This window comes from Augochlora pura, chromosome 9 (assembly GCF_028453695.1).
Source record: "Augochlora pura isolate Apur16 chromosome 9, APUR_v2.2.1, whole genome shotgun sequence".
NCBI classification, from domain to species: Eukaryota; Metazoa; Arthropoda; class Insecta; order Hymenoptera; family Halictidae; genus Augochlora; species Augochlora pura.
In genome coordinates, this window is record NC_135780.1 from 12,716,693 (window position 1) to 12,738,471 (window position 21,779).

The window sequence follows — 21,779 nt, forward strand, 5'->3', positions numbered from 1 at the left end:
AAATATGATAATATCGGTAAAGCATCAAATAATAAATGTATGAGTTGTTTTGCAATTTTTTAGGAAAGTTGTTCTCCCACTCGAATGGAAATAGGGGTAGCTGTGTACCGGGTTGCCTGCGCAAGGGGCTGCCCCTGCAGCGGGCAACCGGATTGTACAATCAGTTCAAAGATATCGATGTTCGGTCATTGCTCGCGTAAACCATCATTGTAATTTTTTATTTGTTGTACTCATTGAAGTATAAATCGACGCGCTAGCGTGTATAAAACGAGCCTCCGACGCGATATTAAAGTATCATCAGAATATAGAAAGTCGTTAGAGAAAGTACGGTGAAAGGGTAGCTGTATACTCGGTTGCCTACACAAGGGGCCACTAGAATTTCAATAAATCGTCCAGAACGTTCGCGGCGCTCGAGAGCAAGATCGTTTAGTATACTCCAACAAGAACTGCGAGCCGTCGTCCATTAATTTAATAAACCGCATCGAAAGCCGTCCAAATAAGATGTATCAGCGTTAATTGAAGCTTATAATACATTTAATCGGCGGTATTATGGCACTGGGAAACGGATCTTAAGTACTCCGTAAACTGGACCGCCATCCCGTTAATTAATACCGTCGAGGGGCTAACAAACGGCGGCCGTCGACGCTTTCGCGCGGAATTAAAAAAAAAAAGATCGCCCGAACTCCGATGGAAACTGGATCGGCGGCTGTTTCAAACTATTAATTAAACCCCGGGAATTTTCGGTACGTTTAAGAAACCGAAATACCGACCGCGTGAAATTCGAGCGATAGAGAGATATTTCGTACCCAGCCCCGAACTAATTACACAATGGAATCACCGGCGAGACCACTCCATTAACCATCAACTGTAATGACAGCCACGTTTCGCTGCCCGCTACAAATGAAATTCTAATCGAGTTAATTTAGAGAATTCGGTCGGAGCCGGATCCGCCGGCGTCCACGAATTTTGCGGACGATCCACGGGGATTGATTCGCGTCCGGAATTAAGAAAGGGGGCGTGCAGCAACCCTTGCTCCGGTGCACGCGGTGTCTCCTTAAAGGAGACGGGTCCGTTCTGGGAAAAGCTGGTTTCCGTGCGGATCGCCGTTAAAAATGGAACGGGAATCCCGGACTGCGGCCGGGAACAAGATTAATGGAGAAACAACAGAGAGAGAGGGAGAGAGAGAGAGAGAGAGCTCGATCGGGGTACATTATCCCCTTTCGTCGTGGCGCAATAATGCACTTTTATCAGGAGCAAGGGGTGTCGGGCGCGGAGCGGGTTCGAGGGTGGACGAAGAAGAGCGGGCGGCAGGGGGGGGGGGGGGGGGGGTGGGCGGGGGGGGGGGATGGAAGGGATGAACTGGAAGGTCGATCTGAAAGGGAAAATGGAATGACGGGAGGGTTGGATGGGCTCGCAGGAAGCGACGTAGAGAGAAACGGAGGATGTGGAAGTCCCGGCGTGTAATAGAGACAGCCGCGGAGGGACTGTCATGCGCGTCTTGTCGCGGAATAACCAATGAGGTACGCGTATCCCGGCTTACCTCATTGATTACCGGGTTCGCGCTCGTTCTAAATTTCGCATTGTGCCCGCCGTCCTCGTCATCGCCGTCGTCGCCGTCGTCGTCGTCGTCATCGGGCGAAATATGAATCGGTCGTGATCCGCGGCCACCGACCATGGGGGCACCCCCGTCGCGGAAGATTGATGGAAGGAAATGGAACGGCCCCGGCCGCCAGGACAATAATCTCCCGCTCCTGCTTCCGCGCTGCATTAACAATAGGCTCCTGGGGCAGGTGTATTGAAAAGCCGGGCAAATCTCCTGGGGGGCAGGGGGCGCGGATGGGGAGAACGCGTATCGCCAAACCTACAAGTATACTGGGTGTCCCGCGGAGCCGAGGCTCTCGCCTATGGCACCCGGCGGCGGTCCTCTATGGGACACACGTGCCTGTCGATGGTGGGATCGTCGCCGTCCCCGGACAGCTGTAATAATAACAATTAAGTAGCTTCGGCGTAAGTGGCGGCTTAACGTTGTTGACTGGGGCAACGTATTTTGACAGGGGAGAGATGGATACCGGCTAGCTAGAGACGCCTCTCTCGCCGGCACTCGAAACGGCGCTCGAGGTTTCTAGTACAGGAACGGTGTTCCGAATATCGTAGAAAAACACAGGTACCTGGGCCACCGTCGTTGGCTAATCAAAAATACCCATCGAAGTGCTTCACGGTGGGCGTAGCTTTCTTGCTCTCGATCGTCGGCGGGGAGCCACGACGGTCCACCATGGTGTAATCTACGCTTACACTTGTCTCGCAGGAACGTCTCGCGAGACGATCGAAGAAACAAATAAAAGACTGTCCATGTTAAGTTTCTCTGTTTGAAGCGGGCCAGGGTGGTGGGCGTGGCTTTGTGGTTCTCGCCGGAGTTCAGCGACGGTGTGCTCTCCATGGGCGATCCATGGTTTGTTCACCGCGGAGTTCTATATACTTCATGGAAATGAAGAGATGCAGAAGACCGTCACAACACGTCCCTCCCTATCTACGATCACAGCAATTAAGATAAGAAAAAGGTCTTCGGAGCGAATATCCCTACTCCCTATTTACCTTGACCAATCCTTCTACAGCGGCTCTGAAGCGAGCTAGCGAAACTCCCCACCCTCCCGGAGTCGGAAGCAACGTTGCACGGGTCCGCGAGCGCTAATAGAAGATTGACGGAGCCGGGGCGCAGGGGCGAGAGAGCCTGGCCGGGAATAATTATTTCTGCAATAAGTAGTATCTACCGTTGTCTCGATGCCGGCTGGAGAGGCGGCGGTCCCGTGGAAGGGCGAGGGCGGAGATCGGAAATTAGGTCATGCAAGAATATCGACGGACCGACGTAATCACGGTTGCACGACGCGGGCTAAGGACATTAGCGAGTCACGCTTTTTCCAGGGAGTCCTCGTCGTGTCGAGTTGACCGTCGCCCAGAGACCAAGTCGGAGATTCATCGAGGTAATGCTTCGGACAATTGACCGAGATACGCGCCCCGTCTGGCTAGCCCGGCAGGCGAAAGCGCCGAGCCTCGCTCTAAGCTGTTAAATCTTAGCCTCGGAGTGTGGACAAGAAAATGGAGGACGCGGACACGACGCGTGAGCCGAGTCCGAGAATCGTTAACAACTAATTAATTAACACTCGAAGGTCTGCGAGACTGCAACGGGAATCTAGCCAAGAACTTCTGAGTTGCTTTAACGGGGATAGAATAGAACGTGGCTCTAATTGTGGGCCGAGGAGCCGGAGATTGCCGCGTGATCGAGGGTGGAAAAGATCCAGCTAGTAGCGCGTTGATCGTTTCAGGGCTTTCGTCGACGGGTTCGAGTGGCTTCCTCGCAATTCGTCCCGAGAATTACGCAATATCCGTGCCGGCTCCGCCGCTGGTTCCTTTTTATTCGGTTACACGGCCGCGGGGAGGATTTTGTCCTCAGGGGTTGTGGAACTTGGAGAAGCACCCTAATGGAAGCGCCGAGGGGGCGCACGGGCGCAGAACAAACTGCTCCCACGAGTCCTGCAGTTACTGCTTTCTTCCGAAAGTTCTTTCAGGGGACTACATCGCGTTCTCTCTACCCACCCTATCTATTCCCCTCTCTCCCCCTCTCTCTCTCTCTCTCTCCTGTTTCTCCCTCGGACCAACCCCTCGGCGAAGCTGAAGCGTGGGCGTGAGCAGCAGCGAGCACCGCCGTTACACGACTGATAATTCCCATCAGAGAGAGGACTCATTAACGAAGCTATACTTCCACGAAGCGGAGCGGAGCGTGCCAATATGCACGGCTCGTGAAACGCGGAAACGCGGCCGGCTTTGCGCGATATTAGCCGGCGGAATCGATAAATCGACCCGGCTCTCCCAACCGCGGGAAACCCGTGCGAATTAAATGGTCTGACCGTTCTCGCGGCGAAATCGACCGACGGCGCTCCATCAATTTGGCTTTCCCGTGCTATTGAAAAACTTCTGCGACGACGATCTTCCGCGTTTACCGCGCGGCTCTCGCTTGCGTCCGAATGTCCCGCGAAATGATATTTTGTACGAGGAGAATAACATTAACAATTAGTCCAGAATACATGGAATTGTGATATCGAGTTGTAGTAAAAGAAACGATGCTCTAATAAATAAATAAATAAATAGTTTACCTAAATTTTTAGGACCACGTAGCATCTATAATTTTTTAATGATAATTGTTTGAAAAAGGAACCCTGTCTGGACGACAGTATGACGTATTCGCTTAAGGTGTGTCCTAGCAAAGGATTAACACCTCGTTCCTTTTAAAAGCGCGTTACTAATTGATTAGTGGAATAAATGTCAGCCTCGAGACGTCACTTTAACACCAATTCAGAAGTTAACGCGATTGGAAACTGTCGAAGACTTCGGCTCAGCCGCGCCGCTTTCTGATCAAGCGCCGTGCAAACTATCTTTACACAGGCTCGGTTGAACAAACGAAACGCGCTGAAACTCGATCAAGCCGAAGCGTCACGCCGTAGAACAAACTGTACGCGAAGCAACGTCTCGGTCCGGCAGCTCGGATGATTTTCATCGCGTCGACGCGTTCGCGGGGGTGGGGGGGCTGGATAAGAATGGGAAAAGTATCCGCAAGGAAAATAAATCGTCCGTAAAGTACACGGGGCCGGGGATTCCCGCGGATGAACGGAGCCCCGGCCGTGTATGAATAAGTACGGCTAAGTTAAAACAAACTCGCGAAACGGAGGAACGGGGGAACGGGGAGAGGGAGGGGGGAGGAGCGATTGATTAATATCGAGCGCAGCTGGCCTCGCGCGTCGCTGGGAAAAGCTGCTCTCGCCGAAAGAATCGGAGAAAGATTGCCGAAGTTCCCGTGGAAACCGGACGGGACCTCGAAAAGCGAAACTCTGGCGGGAGGCTTTTCCAGCGCGATGGGAATTTAATGGGACCGGAGGAAGCGCCCGCGTCTTCCTCTTGTTCGAGCGTGTACTTTTCCCGTTTAACCGTCGCGATCGATGATCCGTTCGAGCGATCGTGATTTCGAACTGGAATGCCAGTGAGAACGTATATTTAACAAGATAAATATTAAAATATTTAGAATAAGCTATTGCCGACGAAATGGCCGCCATGGCGGGCTTAATTACCGCAGAGGTTATGGGAAGAAAAATGACCGAAAAGGGGACTTTTATTAATTTTATTTTTACGGGGGGCTCGGTTTCGATTTATTTTGCAGGACAAAGGAATAATGAATTGTTTTAAATCGCGTATGCGACGAGTTTCTGGGGCTGCCTATGGCAAAATGGCGACCGGGATGCTGCTCTCTGCCAGCAGGATAAAGAGAACGTACAAATGTTCGCAACAAAGGGCGAATCGGAACGAGTTGATTACAATTTATTTTGCAAGACAAAGGGATAATAAATTACTTTTTGGCCGGCGATAAAAACGGTCGGCGGGCTTCGTTTTCCTGCTTTCAGCAGAATTAATGGAACGTTTAAAGATATAATGTTTCCGGTTAGTTGTTTGTCCGTCAAGCCGCCGTTTCGACGGCGCGAATTTGCCAAGACGGAAAATTCTCCGGAACTGGACCGATTAAAATTCAATTTAGTCCCGCGCGAAACTTTCAGATTAAAATAGCCGGGCTTACCGTGCTCTGGCCCCGGAGAGATCCTCCGACGATTTAAGTCACTCGACGGCAACGTCTGTTATACAGAAGTTGGGGGACACGGCGCCAAGTTCGCGAGAAGAGTAAGAGCCGCGCGCGGCTAGTTTACCTTGAAAACACGTTGCCGCGAGCTCGCGCGTGTCGCCTATCATAATTAATTCGGCAAATTAATGACGCGACGCGCGAGCGAAGTCGTCGTCGTCGTCGTCGTCTGGGTCGCGTGTTTGGCCAGCCAGTTAACTTACCGCTGTAACAATATTACTGGCATTGCCGGGGACACGGCCGAGTCACATGTAACGGCCACCTGTAAATTATGGCGGCGTCATAATTCACGGAGCGCGACGGAACGCGTTCGGCGGCTCGATCGCGAGCAAACAGATGGATCGATCATGGTCTTGGTCTGCGGGGAGCAATTATCATGCGCCACCCCCTCCTCGGCCCCCACCCCCCACATTTCTTTCGGAATCGCTCGTGTTTGCCGGAACTGGAGATGCGACGGATTCGGAGAACGGTTCTCCGCGATTTTCTATCTCCTTTTCGCTCGATTTCCCCGAAAAGGTTTTCCTGGCCGAGTCGTACTCCGCCGGAAAAATGTTGCAATAAAATGCAGAGAGCGGCAGCCGGCCGTCGAAGTTGTTCTATAAAATATCGGGATCTGGGTAGAACCGAAAAGTTTCCGAATTCCGTCGGCTGCCAGCTGGCCGATTCCGTGGCCGATTTCGTGGCTCTCCTCCGGGGGATTGCCTTCGCTCTCTTTTCCCCGCTGTCGGAGAAGAACAGTCCATAAACCTGTCAGACTATCGCTGACCAAGGAGCTAATCCAGATCAAGCGCCCGCATTCGAGGGCTATTGACCAAGGAGCTTGAAAGGGTAGCAAACTGCTTGACATTACGAAAGGGTTTCGCTTACACGAGGCTACCAAATATTGTAAACGTCCGGGAGAGAGAAGTATCAGCGGAGGCGGCAGCGTGTCATGATTCTTTCCGCTTCTCTCCCACTCTCCTCTCTCTCTCTCTCTCTTTCCCTTTCTCGAAGAGGCGGAGCACACTATCTACGATTCCGTCCGCGCGCCTGGCGGCGATTCCCTCGCGTTTGCACGATGACTTGAACAAGGTCTCCCCCCCCCCCCCTACGGGCTTTCGCCCCCTGTCCGCGTCTCGCAGGGTGAAACGTGCCCTCCAGGATTTACTCTGTCCAGGATAAACTCGAGCAGGGGAAATAATATCCTTACACGCGGCATAGTTTCCCTGTCGGGAAAGCGCTGCGACGGCGCGTATTAAATTAAAACGAAATCCCCGGACCGAGCCGAGACGAGCCGAGCGGATCGCGCGCGAGGATGCTCCTCGGGAGGGAGGAGCAAGCTGCGGAGCGCACCTGACTCGGCCGGATATATTCCGGTCTCGTCGCTTCAACGTCCGTCGGATGTGTCTGCATTTAAACGACCCTCTTAAACGCCGACGAAGATTAGCGAGCCGCGCGAGCCTATTAGATATCTCCGGATCCCCGGCGAATCGATTACAGCGCAAACGTTTACGTAAAACACACACACAGAGAGCCGTTCGTACGGGAAAAATCGCCGATAGACCGAGAAAGGATTTTTCCGCTTCTCGTTGCGACACTTTCACGGCAAAAGACTGTTAAACTCCCTTCGCCGCGGTCGTCGAAGCAAATATCAAGCTCGGGCCGGGGTGCTGCACAGCCTGGCAGCGAATTTTCCGGAAAACCTAAATGGACCGACAGCGAGGCCGCGCGCGGTCTTTCAGCTTTTATTCCCGAAAAGTTCCCGCGTGCAACTCCGATTCGACGCGACCACCCCCCGTCCGAATCCAATTGTACGGTGCCACGACCCCGTAGATCCGGGATCCACCGATTTTCTCGTCGCCCTCTAATTCCGACCCCGACACTCCGAACACTTTCCCCATTTACAAATATTAGGCTGCGACACAAGTTCGTCCCGGTCTTCTTGCTTAATTGCGCGACAATGGCTCGCCGACGCGGGCGGCAACTTCTCTCGCCCGCCCGACTGTTTCGCGTCGCTTTAAACTTTGGCTTTCGGCGATCGTTTCCGCGGAAGTTTCTTTCACAGCGAGCGGCGGTCTTTGCCGCCGTTTGTCGAGCTTCTCGGATACTCGATGCTACGAGTGAAAATGCGTCGGAGATAGATAAAAAAATTCGCGACGCGTTTTCGAAGACGCTTGGATCGAAGAAATCACCGTCGCAACGAAAATGCGACGAGTGAAAACCGCGCGTGCCGCTAGAGCGGATTCTGTAGCGTCTCCGCCGTTCGCAGAAACGGGTATTGTCCCAATCAAAATCGATAAACCAGCACCGAAGGATCCTCGAAGCGAGGCAGCCCGAATCAAAACAAACCGGTGGCCTAGTCCGGTCACAGGCTAGGCGGGCCAGAGCGTCGGCGAGGCGTCGGCGAGGCGTCGGCGTCGCGTCGACGGTGTCAAGATATCGCGGAGATCTAAAAACTGGCGGGAAAATTCGGGAGTCCGACCGTGACAGAGAGAGAGAGAGAGAGAGACGGTAGGACGCAGACACGGTGGCTGTAGCTATTGGACGAGGACGAGGCGGAAGAGAAAGAGGAAGCGAACAGGAGGATGGAGGAGGAGGAGGAGGTGGAGGAGGATGAGGACGAGGCGGAATAGGAGGCGGCAGAGGTGGAGGATGTAGAGGAGAAGGAGGATGAGGAGGAGGTGGTATGAGCCCTGGCTGGTGAGGGTGGGCAGGAGCGAGGGCGCGGGTGTGCGCGGGGCTCGGTCGGGGTAGCGCGCGCAAGAGTGAAAGAGGAATGCAGGAGAGATACGGGGCGAAAGCAGAGAGGGTGGCTTCGGCCGGCCGGTCAGTCGTGCTGTGGCGGCAACCACGACGCGTAGTCGGTTCCACGTTCCACCGCGATGTTTCCAAACAAGATCCTCGATCGTCCGTGCGAGTCCTCGAGGACCGGTCCGCGGGTAGGGATGAACTGAGTCGGGAGAGGATCGGCGATCTCTCGTTCCCGTGGGAGAGCAGCCAGCGTGGGAAGAGCCTGCGTTCCGGGACCGGCAAGGAGCCGTTGGGACCAGTGGACACACGTACACACAACACACACAGGCACGCAGAGCAGCCTCTCGAGAGCCTTCGGTCTCCGCGGCGAGCCCTCGGACCCGTGTGCAACCTCTCCACGCCTAATATCTGGCATAATCCATCCCGGTCGAGTCAGTGGGATCGTCCTGATGGCTCGCACTCGCTCCGCCTCGCGGCGATTAGTCCCGAGCACCACCAGGATCCCCTGACTCCGGCGATCCACGTCCATCTCTCTCGGCGAGACGATCGTCGTCCGTCCGTCCGTCGTCGTCGCCGATCCTGGTAAACGCGGTGACGCGGGGATCGCAGGCCGAATACTTTTCTCCAGCACGTTCCAGCGCGGACCACCCTCGGGGCCGGGGAACACGTGCGGGTGCTCGCCGCCAAGTGGTTCCAGATGATCGTCGTCCCGCGACGTCGTGCACGATGATGATCGTCGATGTTCCACGTCCGTCGTTCTCGCAAGCGAAACGATCGTTCGACTGACGGTAAGTGACGAAAGCGACGCGTCGACGAACGACGACAGGGGGGAAAACCGCTTTTTCACTCGCGGTCCGTCCGCCAAGGACAAGACGCTCGCTGGTCGATCGCCCTCGCCTGCCACAGCTGTGCACGCGGCCTCCGATCCTTCCGAACGAGATAACCTTGGTTTATCCGGATCTCTAGGTCAGACACGAACTATCGCGAGCTCATAATTAACGGAGCCTCTTTTGCGCGCTCCCTCTCTCTCCCTCTCTCTCTTCCTCTCTCTCCCTCTCTCGACGACCGAGTTTCAAAGCGAGACTTTATCACGCGAGGTGCGAGGATCTACAGCGTTAGAGATCCCCGACTCGCGATTTCGTTTCACGAGCACCGTCTCCGCCCGGAAATATTAGCGAGCGTATTTCAGACCCGGCTGCACCTGTCGAATGTAGAACGAAATCGATAGTTTCGAACGTTTCGTGAATATTTATTAATGGTTGTTCGATGTTCGAGCCCGTTCGTCGAACCGAGCAGGCATTCGATAAAGTCGGCAGACGTACCCGGCCACCGAATCCTTAACCGTTTCCCGCTGCAAAATTAAATCGTCCGTACCATTTAAGTGCTATCTTAATTCCATGACATTCGGGTAACTTATTCAATCAAGATCCGTCAGACCACCTGGCATTTCGCTGTCGAATTTCGCGCGGATTCGTTATTAAATCTGGAGAAACGATTCCATATCCGAGACTCGAGAGCGCGTTCTTATAATCGAAGGGTTTTAATGAAAGGATCACGGCTCGAGTCCATCCATCATTCGGGCGCGTCTTTCCGCCGTGTCGGCGAACTCCCTCAAGAGCCTCGCAGTGGAATAAGTCGGCCTAGTGCCGGACCGATTGATCCGGCCGGAAGGATCCGGCAGGATCTCGCTGGATCCAGCGGCGCCAGCGATTTCGCGGGGGGGAGAAGAGGACACGGTAAACAAGTCTATAGCCGGCGGCGGGTCTGGTTTATCGATTCGATACGCACGATATTCGTGTGGCCGATAGCGGGGTCCAGGGCTAATTATTTCTCCGACAGAGAGGGAAAGCTCTACCCCCGGCACCGGGGACGGGCTCTGCGTGCTGCCAGCGTTTTTCCGCGGGCGCGATGAATGAAGTGGTGATCGTTATTTAGGTCAGCCGGCAATTTTCGTACCCGAGGCTTTTAAGCGTCCGTTCTCTAAAGGGTTTTCAGACGAAAGCGGCGAAAGAAGCGGCGAGGCGAGGCGCGGCGGAGGCCGTGCGCGAAACGGGCGACGATAACCGGCCGCTTTAAAAAGCCTCGACGCGGCACCGGGGACACGGTTGCTCCTTAGACACCCAGGACTCTCTCTCTCTCTCTCTCTCTCTTTTTCTCTCTCTCCCTCGAGAGGTCCTTTCGGCCGATAGGTGTAAGCGGTGATTGCCCCTCGACTCGAGATCCCGCAGTCGAAAGTCTTATTCCGAGAGGAATCACGGAAACTTCTTGAGCAACGCCACGGTTCGTCGAACCGATCCCTTCTTTTAGACGACCCTTAGACACGGACTTCCCATCGTTTCCGCTCAATAGAGACTTCATTTCCCATGTATAATTCGTTCCTGATAACTTCACTTCCAGATCCTTTCATGCTTGTAGCGAGAATACCTTTCGAATTCAATGTACACTTTATTGAAATGTCTTCGTTACGTTCAGACGAATCTTTAACAATGACTATTAATTTAACATTGAAGCGTTTCATACTTGCCTAGCTTTATTTCTGGAGGTTTAAGAACATTCAATTACCTTTGCTCTTGTGCATTAATTTCATTACAATTATACTATATATTGTGAAATAAAAATGCGAAATAAAAATTGGCTGCGTCAATTGCTGTCTAAAATACGAGATCGATCGCCTATTATATTAATAATAATATTTCGTTATCTGATTAATTCCACTCTACCTTCTCTATCAACCCTTTCTACAGTTGCCAACAGTTGCAGAATATTTTTCGTCTGTTAATAATTATGAAAAAGTTCCTATTGATGCATCAAGATTTTTGGTTTCTTTTAATATCTTGCCTATAATATTAATAATAATAATATTTCTTTTCCTGATTAATTCTATCTTATATCTTCTCTATCAGTTCTTTCTACAGTTGCCAACAGTTGCAGAATATTTTTCGTCCGTTAATAATTATAAAAAAGTTCAAATTAATGCATCTAGATTTTCAGTTTTATACAATAATATCTTCGTATAATATCTTCGCATCTACTCATTTTGCCACAAATGCATAAGACCCCAGTCCGCTGATAAACCGTAGACTTTCATGCGAAGTAAAAATGTTGAAGAAGCCAAGATCTACGTTTTATCCCTCCTTTTAATCATTTTTACAACTTGGAAATAGTATCTCGACGAATGCTTCTACATTCAAATTTGTCCGCCGTCGCGAATCGCATAAAGGTCCGCGAAAGCCATTTATACCGGCTCTCGAGAAATTAAGTATTGAAATTGCGCTAAGATCCGCCGTCGACCGATAAGCAACCTGAAATTAGTGGAATAACAAACGATTGCATTAACCTCTCGCCGTACCATGACTTCGCTCCGATTCCCGACGGAGATTTCTACTAATGACCTCTTAAGTACGAATATCATAGCGTTCGAAGAAATTAGATTAAAATTCTCTTCTTCCTGTCGTTAATTATTCGAGAACACGAACGAATGCGGCAAGGAGAAATATTCTCTCAATTTCTGGAATTATTCGCCAAATTTCATCGTCGATGCATTAACTCGCGCTAAGATGTCAAACGTTCTTATAAAAGTAGGATAATTATTTTTACCGCGCGGCAGGTCGAAGTGTTGACCCCGTGCACTGTGCGATCTCTTTCGCGGCTACGTTTATCAGCTAATAAAGTCAGAAAGAAAATTTACGTCCATCGTGTCCTAACCTTTAATTAAACAAATCGACTACCGCGCCACGGAAATTCCACAAAACTAAAGCACTTCGACTTGAAATTGTAAAACTAAATTGTTCGATTTAAATTACATTTCTACTATTTTCACGTTCTTCTTAATAACATTAAGAAGATATAGTAGATTAGATTATATAATTATTTATCAGATGTGAGAAAATAATTCCGTCAGACACGTGATTAATGTTTCAGCGTTGCTAAGTGTGGAGTCGAATTTTCTTTCAATTTAAGATAATTACACGAGATTCAGATGTGATAGATTATGCTTGATAGCACGATAGTACAGTGAAAGGGTTAACCCCTTATACTATAATAGACTCGTTACAAAGATTCCACGCAACTAAACGAATAAATTATTAATTCCTTTAAATCGAAATGAAATTGAATTTTTCGATTATTAAAGCCTAGAAACGAAATTAAACAAAGACAAAAAATAATCAATAAAATCGCCAAATAATGGCAAATAAATGCTAATCAATGCATCGTGAAAGACCTCGTAGCGCAAAGGGTTAAAGGCTGTCGACGGACGAGAACTATCGTCGAATCGAAAATTAGCGATCGTTTCGATCCGGTCGATCGAAAACGATAAATGATCGACGATGATCTAGAAGTCGTCGCGAGATCCGCCGCGCGAATTGAAACGCGACTTTACGAGACGGATCAGACGGTAACTGGTCGGGGCGAACGAGTCAAACAAAATTTCGCTCGCGCTATGGAGCCCACGGTGGCCGGATGAAAGGGAGGTCCAGTTTCTTTTCGAGCTCGTCGATGAAAAGAATCGGGAGGAGGGGGGGGGGATACCGTCCGAACCGGGGGGAGGCTCACTTCGAGCGTAATTAACGAGCCGGTCGTTCAAAGTGCATCGAACGCGCGCGGCAACCCCCCCGCGCCCGGGGTCCCGAAAAGTTATCCGACTTTCGAGCTTCCGAATTAATTAGAGCGCGAATAGTAATTGCGTTCCGCGAGTTTTCGCCCGGATTCCGGTCGGCCCTCTCCCCCCTCCCCCAGGAGAACGATATCTTCGGCCGACTGCGACGTCGCGCGGAGGTCCGGATTTGACGTAAGGTGTGCCGTTGCCCCATAACTCTTCATTCGCGAAAGATGTGAACGCGAAACTTGGATTGATCAATGAAAATAATGTCGAATAAATAAGGATTAATTAAGAAGAAATACATTAATATTATTACTGTTATTATTACTATTATTATCGTTATTGTAATTATAATTATAATCTAATTATAATTATAATCTCTATTAGAGTTATAAATTGATTATGGGAATAATTAATCATTACACACTGTTAGAACTTTAATTAGAACTTTTAAATAAATTACGAAAATGTCACACCTTACGCTAATCCGGACACCACTGTGCGTCGTTCGCGGAACGAGGATATCGTAGGAGGAGGGAGGAGGTGATGGAACACAGCACTCGAAACCCGTTTTCTGCTATAGCGGGCGTCGGGCCTAGTAATTGTGCGAAGGTTTATTACAGAGACCTGACAGGCTCTGCTCGAATTGCGAACAGTTTTAGAGTGTTTGCGACAGGGTGAGCCGCCGCTACTATAGCCGGCTTCAACCAGCCGCCTAAGATCTCTGGGTGTGGCGTTCCTGCAAATAATAATAACTATATGTCGTAGCGTCGAAATGTGACGCTGTTTATTGTTATAAACGAATTCGACTCTGCGCAATTTTTCTTATAAAAGATAGAAAGAAATTGCGCGTAAAACATATACTGTAGCGTGAAGAAGCAGTGAAATAAATGTTTTATTATTTTCAGTACTTATATCGAGGAATTTACTAATTCAATTCATAGCGCAAGGGGTCAATAAACGAGTGAACCAGAAAACTGTACAGAAATTATTAGAGTACAAGGACACTGACCAGCTACTTGCAATTAATTGAATCCGTCGCAAACGAAAGTTCACTTTTTAATTATCTCTATATCCTGTCGTTAAGTGTTTGTTTGTTTTCAATAAAAATCCGCAGCGCAATCGTCGTCGTCGCCTGTCCGATTCCGCGGACCGTGGCGAACGACGTGGTCGCGCGAGCCTTGCTACGTGTCCCCTGGGAACCGGAAGTCCTCCGACTCGTACGCTTTCGTTCGCGCGCAGAGCCGAGCGGTCCTCGTAAAACCCGTCGATCCCGAGGACGCGGCAGAAGGATGAAGGTATCCGGGTGTCCCGTGGTTCTCGTTACGTTCGTTGATCGATCGGGCTAACGAGCTGCCGGCGGGGACAATAAGAAGAATCAAAGCCGCCGAAGTGGTCGTCGATGCGCGAAATAATAGAGAGAAAAAGAATCGAGCCCGAGCGAGACGGAGAGCGAGCGAGAAAGAGTGAACGATCGTGAAAGAGAGAAAGCGAACGATCGTGAAAGCGAGAGAGCAAGAGAGAGAGAGAGAGAGAGAGAGAGAGAGAGAGGGTGGGCCGGCGGAACGAGAAACAAGAACAACGTCCCAGTGACGCACGCCGTGTCCGTCGTTGCTCGGTGTGTTAACTAGGACGACGACGTCGACGAGGAAGAAGAAGTCGAGGAGCGAAGGTACAAACCGAGAAAAGGAGAGACGTGAACGGATCCCGGCGGGGAGGGGGAAGGGTGGTAGTCGTCGGGGAAAATAATCTCGGGGCCGAGGGGTGGCGGAGGGGCTCGGCGGTGGTTAGCGGGCGGATAAGTGTCCGCGGGCGGACTTCGGGAGAGAGAGAGGATATTGATTTGTTTTTGTTGCTCGTGATAGCGGGCGAGAATGTGTGTCAGGTGGCAGACGACGGACGAAATTTCCCCGAGGCTCGGCTGAGACCCAAAGGGACCACGGGCTGGCGAGCCGACGGAACGGGAGCTGGGAAAACTGTGGGTCGAGACAGAGAGAGAAAGAGAGAGAGAGAGAGAAGGAGAGAGAGAGAAAGAGGGAAAGGTAGAAAAAGAGGAAGAGGTAGAGAAAGAGGAAGAGGTAGAAAAAGGGGTAGATACAGGGAAGGTGAGGGACGGTAAATAGACAGTGGGCGGACCGGTTGGAAAAACAGCAGCCGCGAACAATTATTGCGCGACCAGGGGCTCGAGGACTCGGCCGGATACAATGAGAACGGGGCCAGAGGGTCGATGCATTTCGCCTGATGCCGGGGGTGTAGCTAACTCGGGTTAGCGTCGGAGGGACGCTGCAGCGCGCAGCCTTTCGATCTCGATCCGACTGGATTAACGTCTCGCCGAGCCTGGTAAATCGGCTTGATCCTCGCCGACTTACTCGTCCCAGCGTTCGGGGACGGTCGCGGGCTTCCGAACGATTCATTTGCGACCGCTTTGTGGTCGGCTAAACCGTCGCCTAGACCGTCGCGCGACTTTCTTCGGATCGCCGTGGCTGAGATCGATGACCCCTAGTCCGACGGTTCAAGGTTGAACCCTCTTGCATGGTGCGCGGAATCGACATTCTCGCGTCGCGCGGGTCACTTCTGTGCTTTGGGTGACAATAGTCCGAGGGTGCTAAATGCCAAGGATTGGATCACATTTTTTGGGGATTGATACGTTGGCTGGATCACATTTTTTGGGGATCGATTCGTTCGGTGTTTGGCCATGGATCTTCTAGCTAGGTTTTATCTTGAACCCTCTTGCATGGTGCGCCGAGTCTGTCGAAATTGTGCTTTGGGTGCTTTGGGTGACAATAGTCCGAGGGTGCTAAATGTCAAGGATTGGATCACATTTTTTGGGGATTGATACGTTGGCTGGATCACATTTTTTGGGGATCTATTCGTTCGGTGTTTGGCCATGGATCTCCCCGAAGGTTTTATCTTGAACCCTCTTGCATGGTGCGCCGAGTCTGTCGAAATTGTGCTTTGGGTGCTTTGGGTGACAATAGTCCGAGGGTGCTAAATGTCAAGGATTGGATCACATTTTTTGGGGATTGATACGTTGGCTGGATCACATTTTTTGGGGATCTATTCGTTCGGTGTTTGGCCATGGATCTCCCCGAAGGTTTTATCTTGAACCCTCTTGCATGGTGCGCGGAGTCCGTCGAAATTGTGCTTTGGGTGACAATAGTCCGAGGGTGCTAAACGCCAAGGATCACATTTTTTTGGGAGATCGATTCGTTCGGTGTTTGTCCATGGTTCTTCCAGCTAGGTTTTAGGGTCCGCGGAGACCATGGTTTGAGAAACGTTAACCAGATAGGGTGATAAATGTTATGGGGTACAGATAAACGATTCGTGATAAGATTACATCTTCGAGGATCGATTGGCTCGTATAGTTGGACCTTCCAGCGGAATACAGAGGTCTATAAAGTGTCCTGTGGCGCGCGTTGCTCCTTGGTTAGCAAGGGTAGCTTGTGCGAGACAGTGGCTGGGAGGGTGCTAATTGAAATGGGATACAGCGACACGGATTCATAACGAGATTACATCTTCGAGGGTCGATTGATTTACTGTTCCATGTTGCGGATCTACTTAAGCATATATCTCTGGGGGTCTGTAAAGTATTTTGTCACGGGAGGGCAGAACATCGTGCTAAATCTTGTGAGGTGAAACTAAGCTCTTCATAAGGGGTCTTTGAAATTCGGCTGAACGAATAGCATGCAAAAAGGTATACAAACATAATTCCATCGATTCCTTCGAAATATTTGTTCTCGAAGAGGAGTCGGAAGATATTAGCGAGCAAGGAAGACGTCCGCTACGAAGAAGCTCTTGCGAAGAAGGAAAAGTAAACGGTTCGCGGAATTACGCCGCGGAGGATCGATTAAACGATTCGCTGTTTGATCTCGAGCCTCCTCGGACTCGTCGTCTCGGCGTCCGGCCGGGTTCTTCAGACACACGCGTCGCTTGTTCCCGTGCCGCGAGGGGTAGTTCGGGAAACGGTTGGAACGGGGGGGGAGGTGAGAATGCCGGTAAAAGCAGCGCGAGACGAAGGTAAACGATTCACGAAATTACGTGTTCGAGGACGCACGAGCCGCTACTACTGGAGGAGCCGTTTCCAAGGCGGAGAACGAAAGTCTATTTAAAACATCGGCTCTCGCCTGTCGTTTGTCAAAGCGGCGGACGCTAAAACCGGTGCTTCGGCGTCTCCGGTGGTTATTTGTGAAAATGAAGTGCGCCCGATCCGCGACGAGAATATATTTCGAAGTCGAGAGGTCGAAAAAAAGATTCCTCTCATCGCCTCTCCATCTATCTCTTTTTTCTATCTCTCTCGATCTCTTTTTCCCTCTCTGTTTTCTGTGTCGCTCGGTTTCGCTAGAGATATCGCCAGGATTGAAATAACCGGCGGTTGCGAGACGGAATCGCGGGCTATCGATCGCCGGCGGAGGAGAGAGATTGTAGAGAATCGCCGGCAGTCGATCGAGAGGTTGACATTGCGCAGCCCGGCCCGCCGAGACGCCGCCAATTAGATCCGCGTCGCCTCCGGGAGCCGTTTTCGCGCTCGTTATTTCCGCACCGAATCGGTCAAAGCTAAACCTCCTTGGGGGGTCTCCGCTCCGCTCGGCTCGCTCCGCTCAGCTCCGCTCGGCCACTTGAACCCTCGACTAACCGGCGCGCGCGACCGCTGCTCAATTACCGTCGTCGCGAAGTCTGACAATAGACGTGCCGCAGACACAAAGGCAGGCGTTCCTAAGGCCGCAACGGATTCAGCGCGAGGACTCGCGGCACCTGGGGCCCGCGGCGAACGGCCGCCGTTCGGATGGGGACGAGACGATCCAGAAGACCGGAGGATTCCCCTAAGAACAACGCGCGCCGGGGGAAGATAGGAAGCTTAGGGAGCGGAGGTCGATGCTCCGGCGAGCTAAACGGTGCCGTCAGACCCGGAATAAACGACAGGTACGATCTGATTGAGCAAGATACTGGAAGACGTTAGGAGCAGTTTGCCTTGGGTAGGATCGAGTTAAACGACGAAGCCGACACAAAAGGGAGAACTTTCTCCGGGTTCGTTCATCCGGCGCTAAACGGTAGCCGCGATCTGAAAAAGACGATACCGTGGGACGACATTAGAGGGCGGGCGGCTGAGAAGATCGAGCTAAATGGGGAGACTGCGGGGTTAGCACAAAGGGAGGATATATCCCGGCGTAGCGTGTCGCAGCCGATAAACGACATCCGAAGAAGAGAGAAGAGATACCGAGAGACATTAGCTACTACGGCGAAGACTCCCGGCTAAACGCCGGAGCAATAGGCCAGACACAAAGGCTGCCAGGGTTCTGTCTCGGGGCGTGACAGCCGATAAACTCTCCGCTAAGAGGACATTAGGACAGTGGGCCGGAAGATCAATCCCCCGTGTCCCGCGGACTCGGCGTCGCGAGGGTGAAGGGCGTGCTGAATATTCCGTGGGTATCTCTGGATCCGATTGCGATCAGCTGACGGGAACGGCCGGGTAGGTGAAACGCGACCAGCTCGCTCGGTGTTCCCTCGCTAAATGAACAACGGCCTGTGTGCCTTCTAGGTGGAGTGGAAGAAACGGGAAGTCGAGTAGCAGAGCGGCGGCGGCGGCGGCGGCTTTTAAGGCTGCGGGGGCGGCTGAGAGTCGCGGGGAGGGGCGCCGGAGAGGAGAGGAGAGGCCGTGGGGGGAGGTGAAGGGCAGCAGCCGGCGGGGCGGAGGAACGTGGCATGAATTAGAACTCATTTGGTAAAGTGTTGCGCGTGTAGCGAGTTTTCAAGAGGTCGTCGGGGGTGGTTCGACTACGGCGGGGGGGGGGGTGCGTCGCGGGGACACGGCGGGGGCTGTGCGCGTAGCTAAAAGCGAAAACGAGGATGCCGGGGTGGGGAGGGCGGAGTGAGACGGTTGCCGAACGAGAGACCGAGAGAGGGAACGGCGAGAACGCGATATGAGGAGCAGTGGGGGTTGGTAAGAGAAACGGAGGAGGCCAGAGACAGAGCGAGGGAGAGAGAAAGAGACGAAGAGAGAGAGAGAGAGGAAGGTGCTGGACCGTATCGTGGAAACTTGAATCCGCTGGCAACTTGAAGGGAGAAAAGGTGAAAGAGGAAGCTCGCCGTTGCTGCAGGGCCAAGGGAGAAGGCCGGAGAGAAAAAGAGAGAAGAGAGAGAGAGAGAGAGAGAGAGAGAGAGAGGGCAGAGGTTGGCGGCGTAGAAACAGAGGAACACCACTTTGCCGGTTCTCTCTCGGTCCGTTCAAAGAAAACGGGTCGACTTGTCGAGGTTGTACGACTACCGAGTAAGTAATACCCTTTAATCAACGACCGGTAGGAGGAACGCCGGAAAGTTTATGCTCGCGGATCGGCTGCTAGGCACAAAACTGCACACAGCGGCTGCAAAAAAGTGTGCGGGCGAACGCGCCGTCCGAAATCCCGGTCTCTGGAACAACCTGGCGCAACGTTCCCGTAGGTAGATAGAAAGCTCCGCAGCCCTCGACGAAATCTCATACCGAAATTAGATTGCAAGTTGCCAAGAAACTTCGCGCCGTTCTGGAATGGTATCTTGGTCACCGGGATAATTCTCCGTGCTCCGTATTGCGAGTTAATTGCAAATATGGAGACCTCGGCTTGCCCCGAGCATTGGGATTTTCTAGTCATTATCTGCGCGCAACGACTGCGGAATCTCATCCCGCTTTAACCTGTTAGCTGCGTATGACGTATATACGCGTCACAAGAGAACATGGCAATTTTACATCTTGCAAGAAAAATACTTCCTCTGCGATCTAAGTTAAAATGAAACATGTTCATTTTCGCACAGTTTAGAGTAATTCTAGAAGAATTATCGACAAAACTATACCTATTGCGGTCGATAAAACACGTAACAAAATTTATTTAACAGTTTATTCGGTCATGATGCCTTCGCGCAATCTTTCGCCATCTTTTCGGCAACGAAAAGACGAGGCCCCGCAGTTTATCGGCAGGAAGATATTTCATTTTAACGCGAAGAATGCAACCACCTTCCGAACAACCTAATATTTTGTTTGCGAGAGAAAATATAAAGCTAGCGCGCGCGCGCGCGCGGGCGCGTCGATTTTGATGAAATTCGCGCGAGAGATAGCTCCCCGGGAAATATTTTGCACGTACCTTTTTTATCGGCGGTCGTCCATGTTGGAAGAGCGAGGGCAGCTCGAAGACCGGGGTTGGAACCATATTTCTTTAATATCTCGGCCAGCCGGGGATGACGCGGGAGCAAAATTTCTTCCCGAGACGAAAGATCTGCGAAAACACCGAGCTCGAAATTTTCTGTATCCTTTCCCGGCGGCTTCCCTTTGCAGCGTCGCGGACCGTTTTCAGCCCTTTCGGCACACCGAATCGATAAAACGCCGCGTGTGTTTTTATTTCGAGAGCCGGCGGCTGTCGGCAAATTTCAGGGAAATCGCGTGGCGCGGGTCCTGCGCGTTTCCTTGTTGGTAAAAAAAAAAAAAAATGTTGTCCCCGGAAACGTTGGAAACGTTTGCGTTCGCCGCGTCCATTTGAAACGCGCGCAGCGGTTTCCGCTCGTTTATTCCGTGAGTTCTTAATGATGACTCGTTAACCGGACCGGCATCGAACACCTGTGTGATCCCCATCGAGCGATGACTCGGCGCTTCTGGTTCTCCACTCTTCAACGGAATTGCCAAGGGAAGCGACGCGCACACCGCTTTTTCTCCAGCCTCCTCCTCCTCCTCCTCCTCCTCCTCCTCCTCCACCTCGGAATCTCTTTCGTTTCGAAACGTCACCTTTTTTTCCAGAAGCTTGCGCGCCACGCCATTCAAACGCCTTTCCCCATCCCTCGATCCATCATTACTAAAGTGTACGTTTTGATCTTTCGGGCCTTTGTGCAACGTCTCTCCATTAGCGTCCCTTAACCCTTCCCGCTGCCAAAGGTTCGCGCCCCCTTTTATCTCAGACGCTGCGAGATTATATTAATTCTTTTCAGATTTTTCGTCTATTTTTACAGGCGAGCTTTCTTCTCGAGAAACGCCGACGGAAAATGTTGCACGAAAAATGAGACTTCCGCGTCGAATCAGAGTGCTCGAAGAGTCATTCTGTTGGCAAAGAAAAATTGTCCGCGTCTCGTTTGGTCTCGGCGGGAAATATTTCGCTGAATAACTTTGGCAATTTCTATTCCGAGTTCACCGAGAGTCGGGAAGGGTTAATCCCTGGAAACCGTCGAGCCAAAGGCACCGATGGTCCAAAAACATCCCCCCGGGCACCATGGGAAATAAATTTCTCCCGCGGTCCGCTCTCCGAAACCGTGAATTTGCACGAACTTCCGCGGCCCGGTCGCGAAACAATGTTCCGTGAGGGGAACGAAATCCGGTCGTATATAGGGCTAACGCGAAAGTCAATATTTACTTGAAGTAGCAAAGGGCTGGTAATGGTCGGGCAAGGATTTTCGAAGTCGATTTCCTCGGGAAATTCCACTTGATTCCGCGGGGCCACGCCCCGTATCAACCACTACCCCATCGATTCACCTGATAATCCGAGGATATTACTGTAGTAATCATCAGCTTTCGAGCTTTTGAGCCGTGCTGTAGCCCCGGCGAAGCGCGGCGGCGGCTGCCGCCGGTTTTCAAGAGATCCGACCGAAAATTAACGAAAATCTAGAACCGAGATCTCCCGGTTCACCAACCCTTCCATTCGCGAGAACAATTGCGTCGCTCCTATCAGGAATCGTGTCAGATAGGAAGACGATCTTTTCCAAACCTTTCTCGATGAAAAAAAGAAATTGCAACGCGGAGAATTTTAAATATATATTCGCTTG

At 51.5% G+C, this 21,779-nt stretch overlaps 1 protein-coding gene across 1 annotated transcript in view; it reads left to right on the forward strand.

The window, feature by feature from the left end:
* The first annotated feature begins 8,362 nt into the window (after positions 1 to 8,362).
* LOC144475154 (metabotropic glutamate receptor-like) overlaps positions 8,363 to 21,779 on the forward strand; it is a 20,821-nt gene continuing 7,404 nt past the window's right edge. The window contains exon 1 of the mRNA XM_078190747.1: positions 8,363 to 9,195. The gene's annotated coding sequence lies outside the window, so the exon portion shown is untranslated. The remainder of the gene's footprint in view (positions 9,196 to 21,779) is intronic.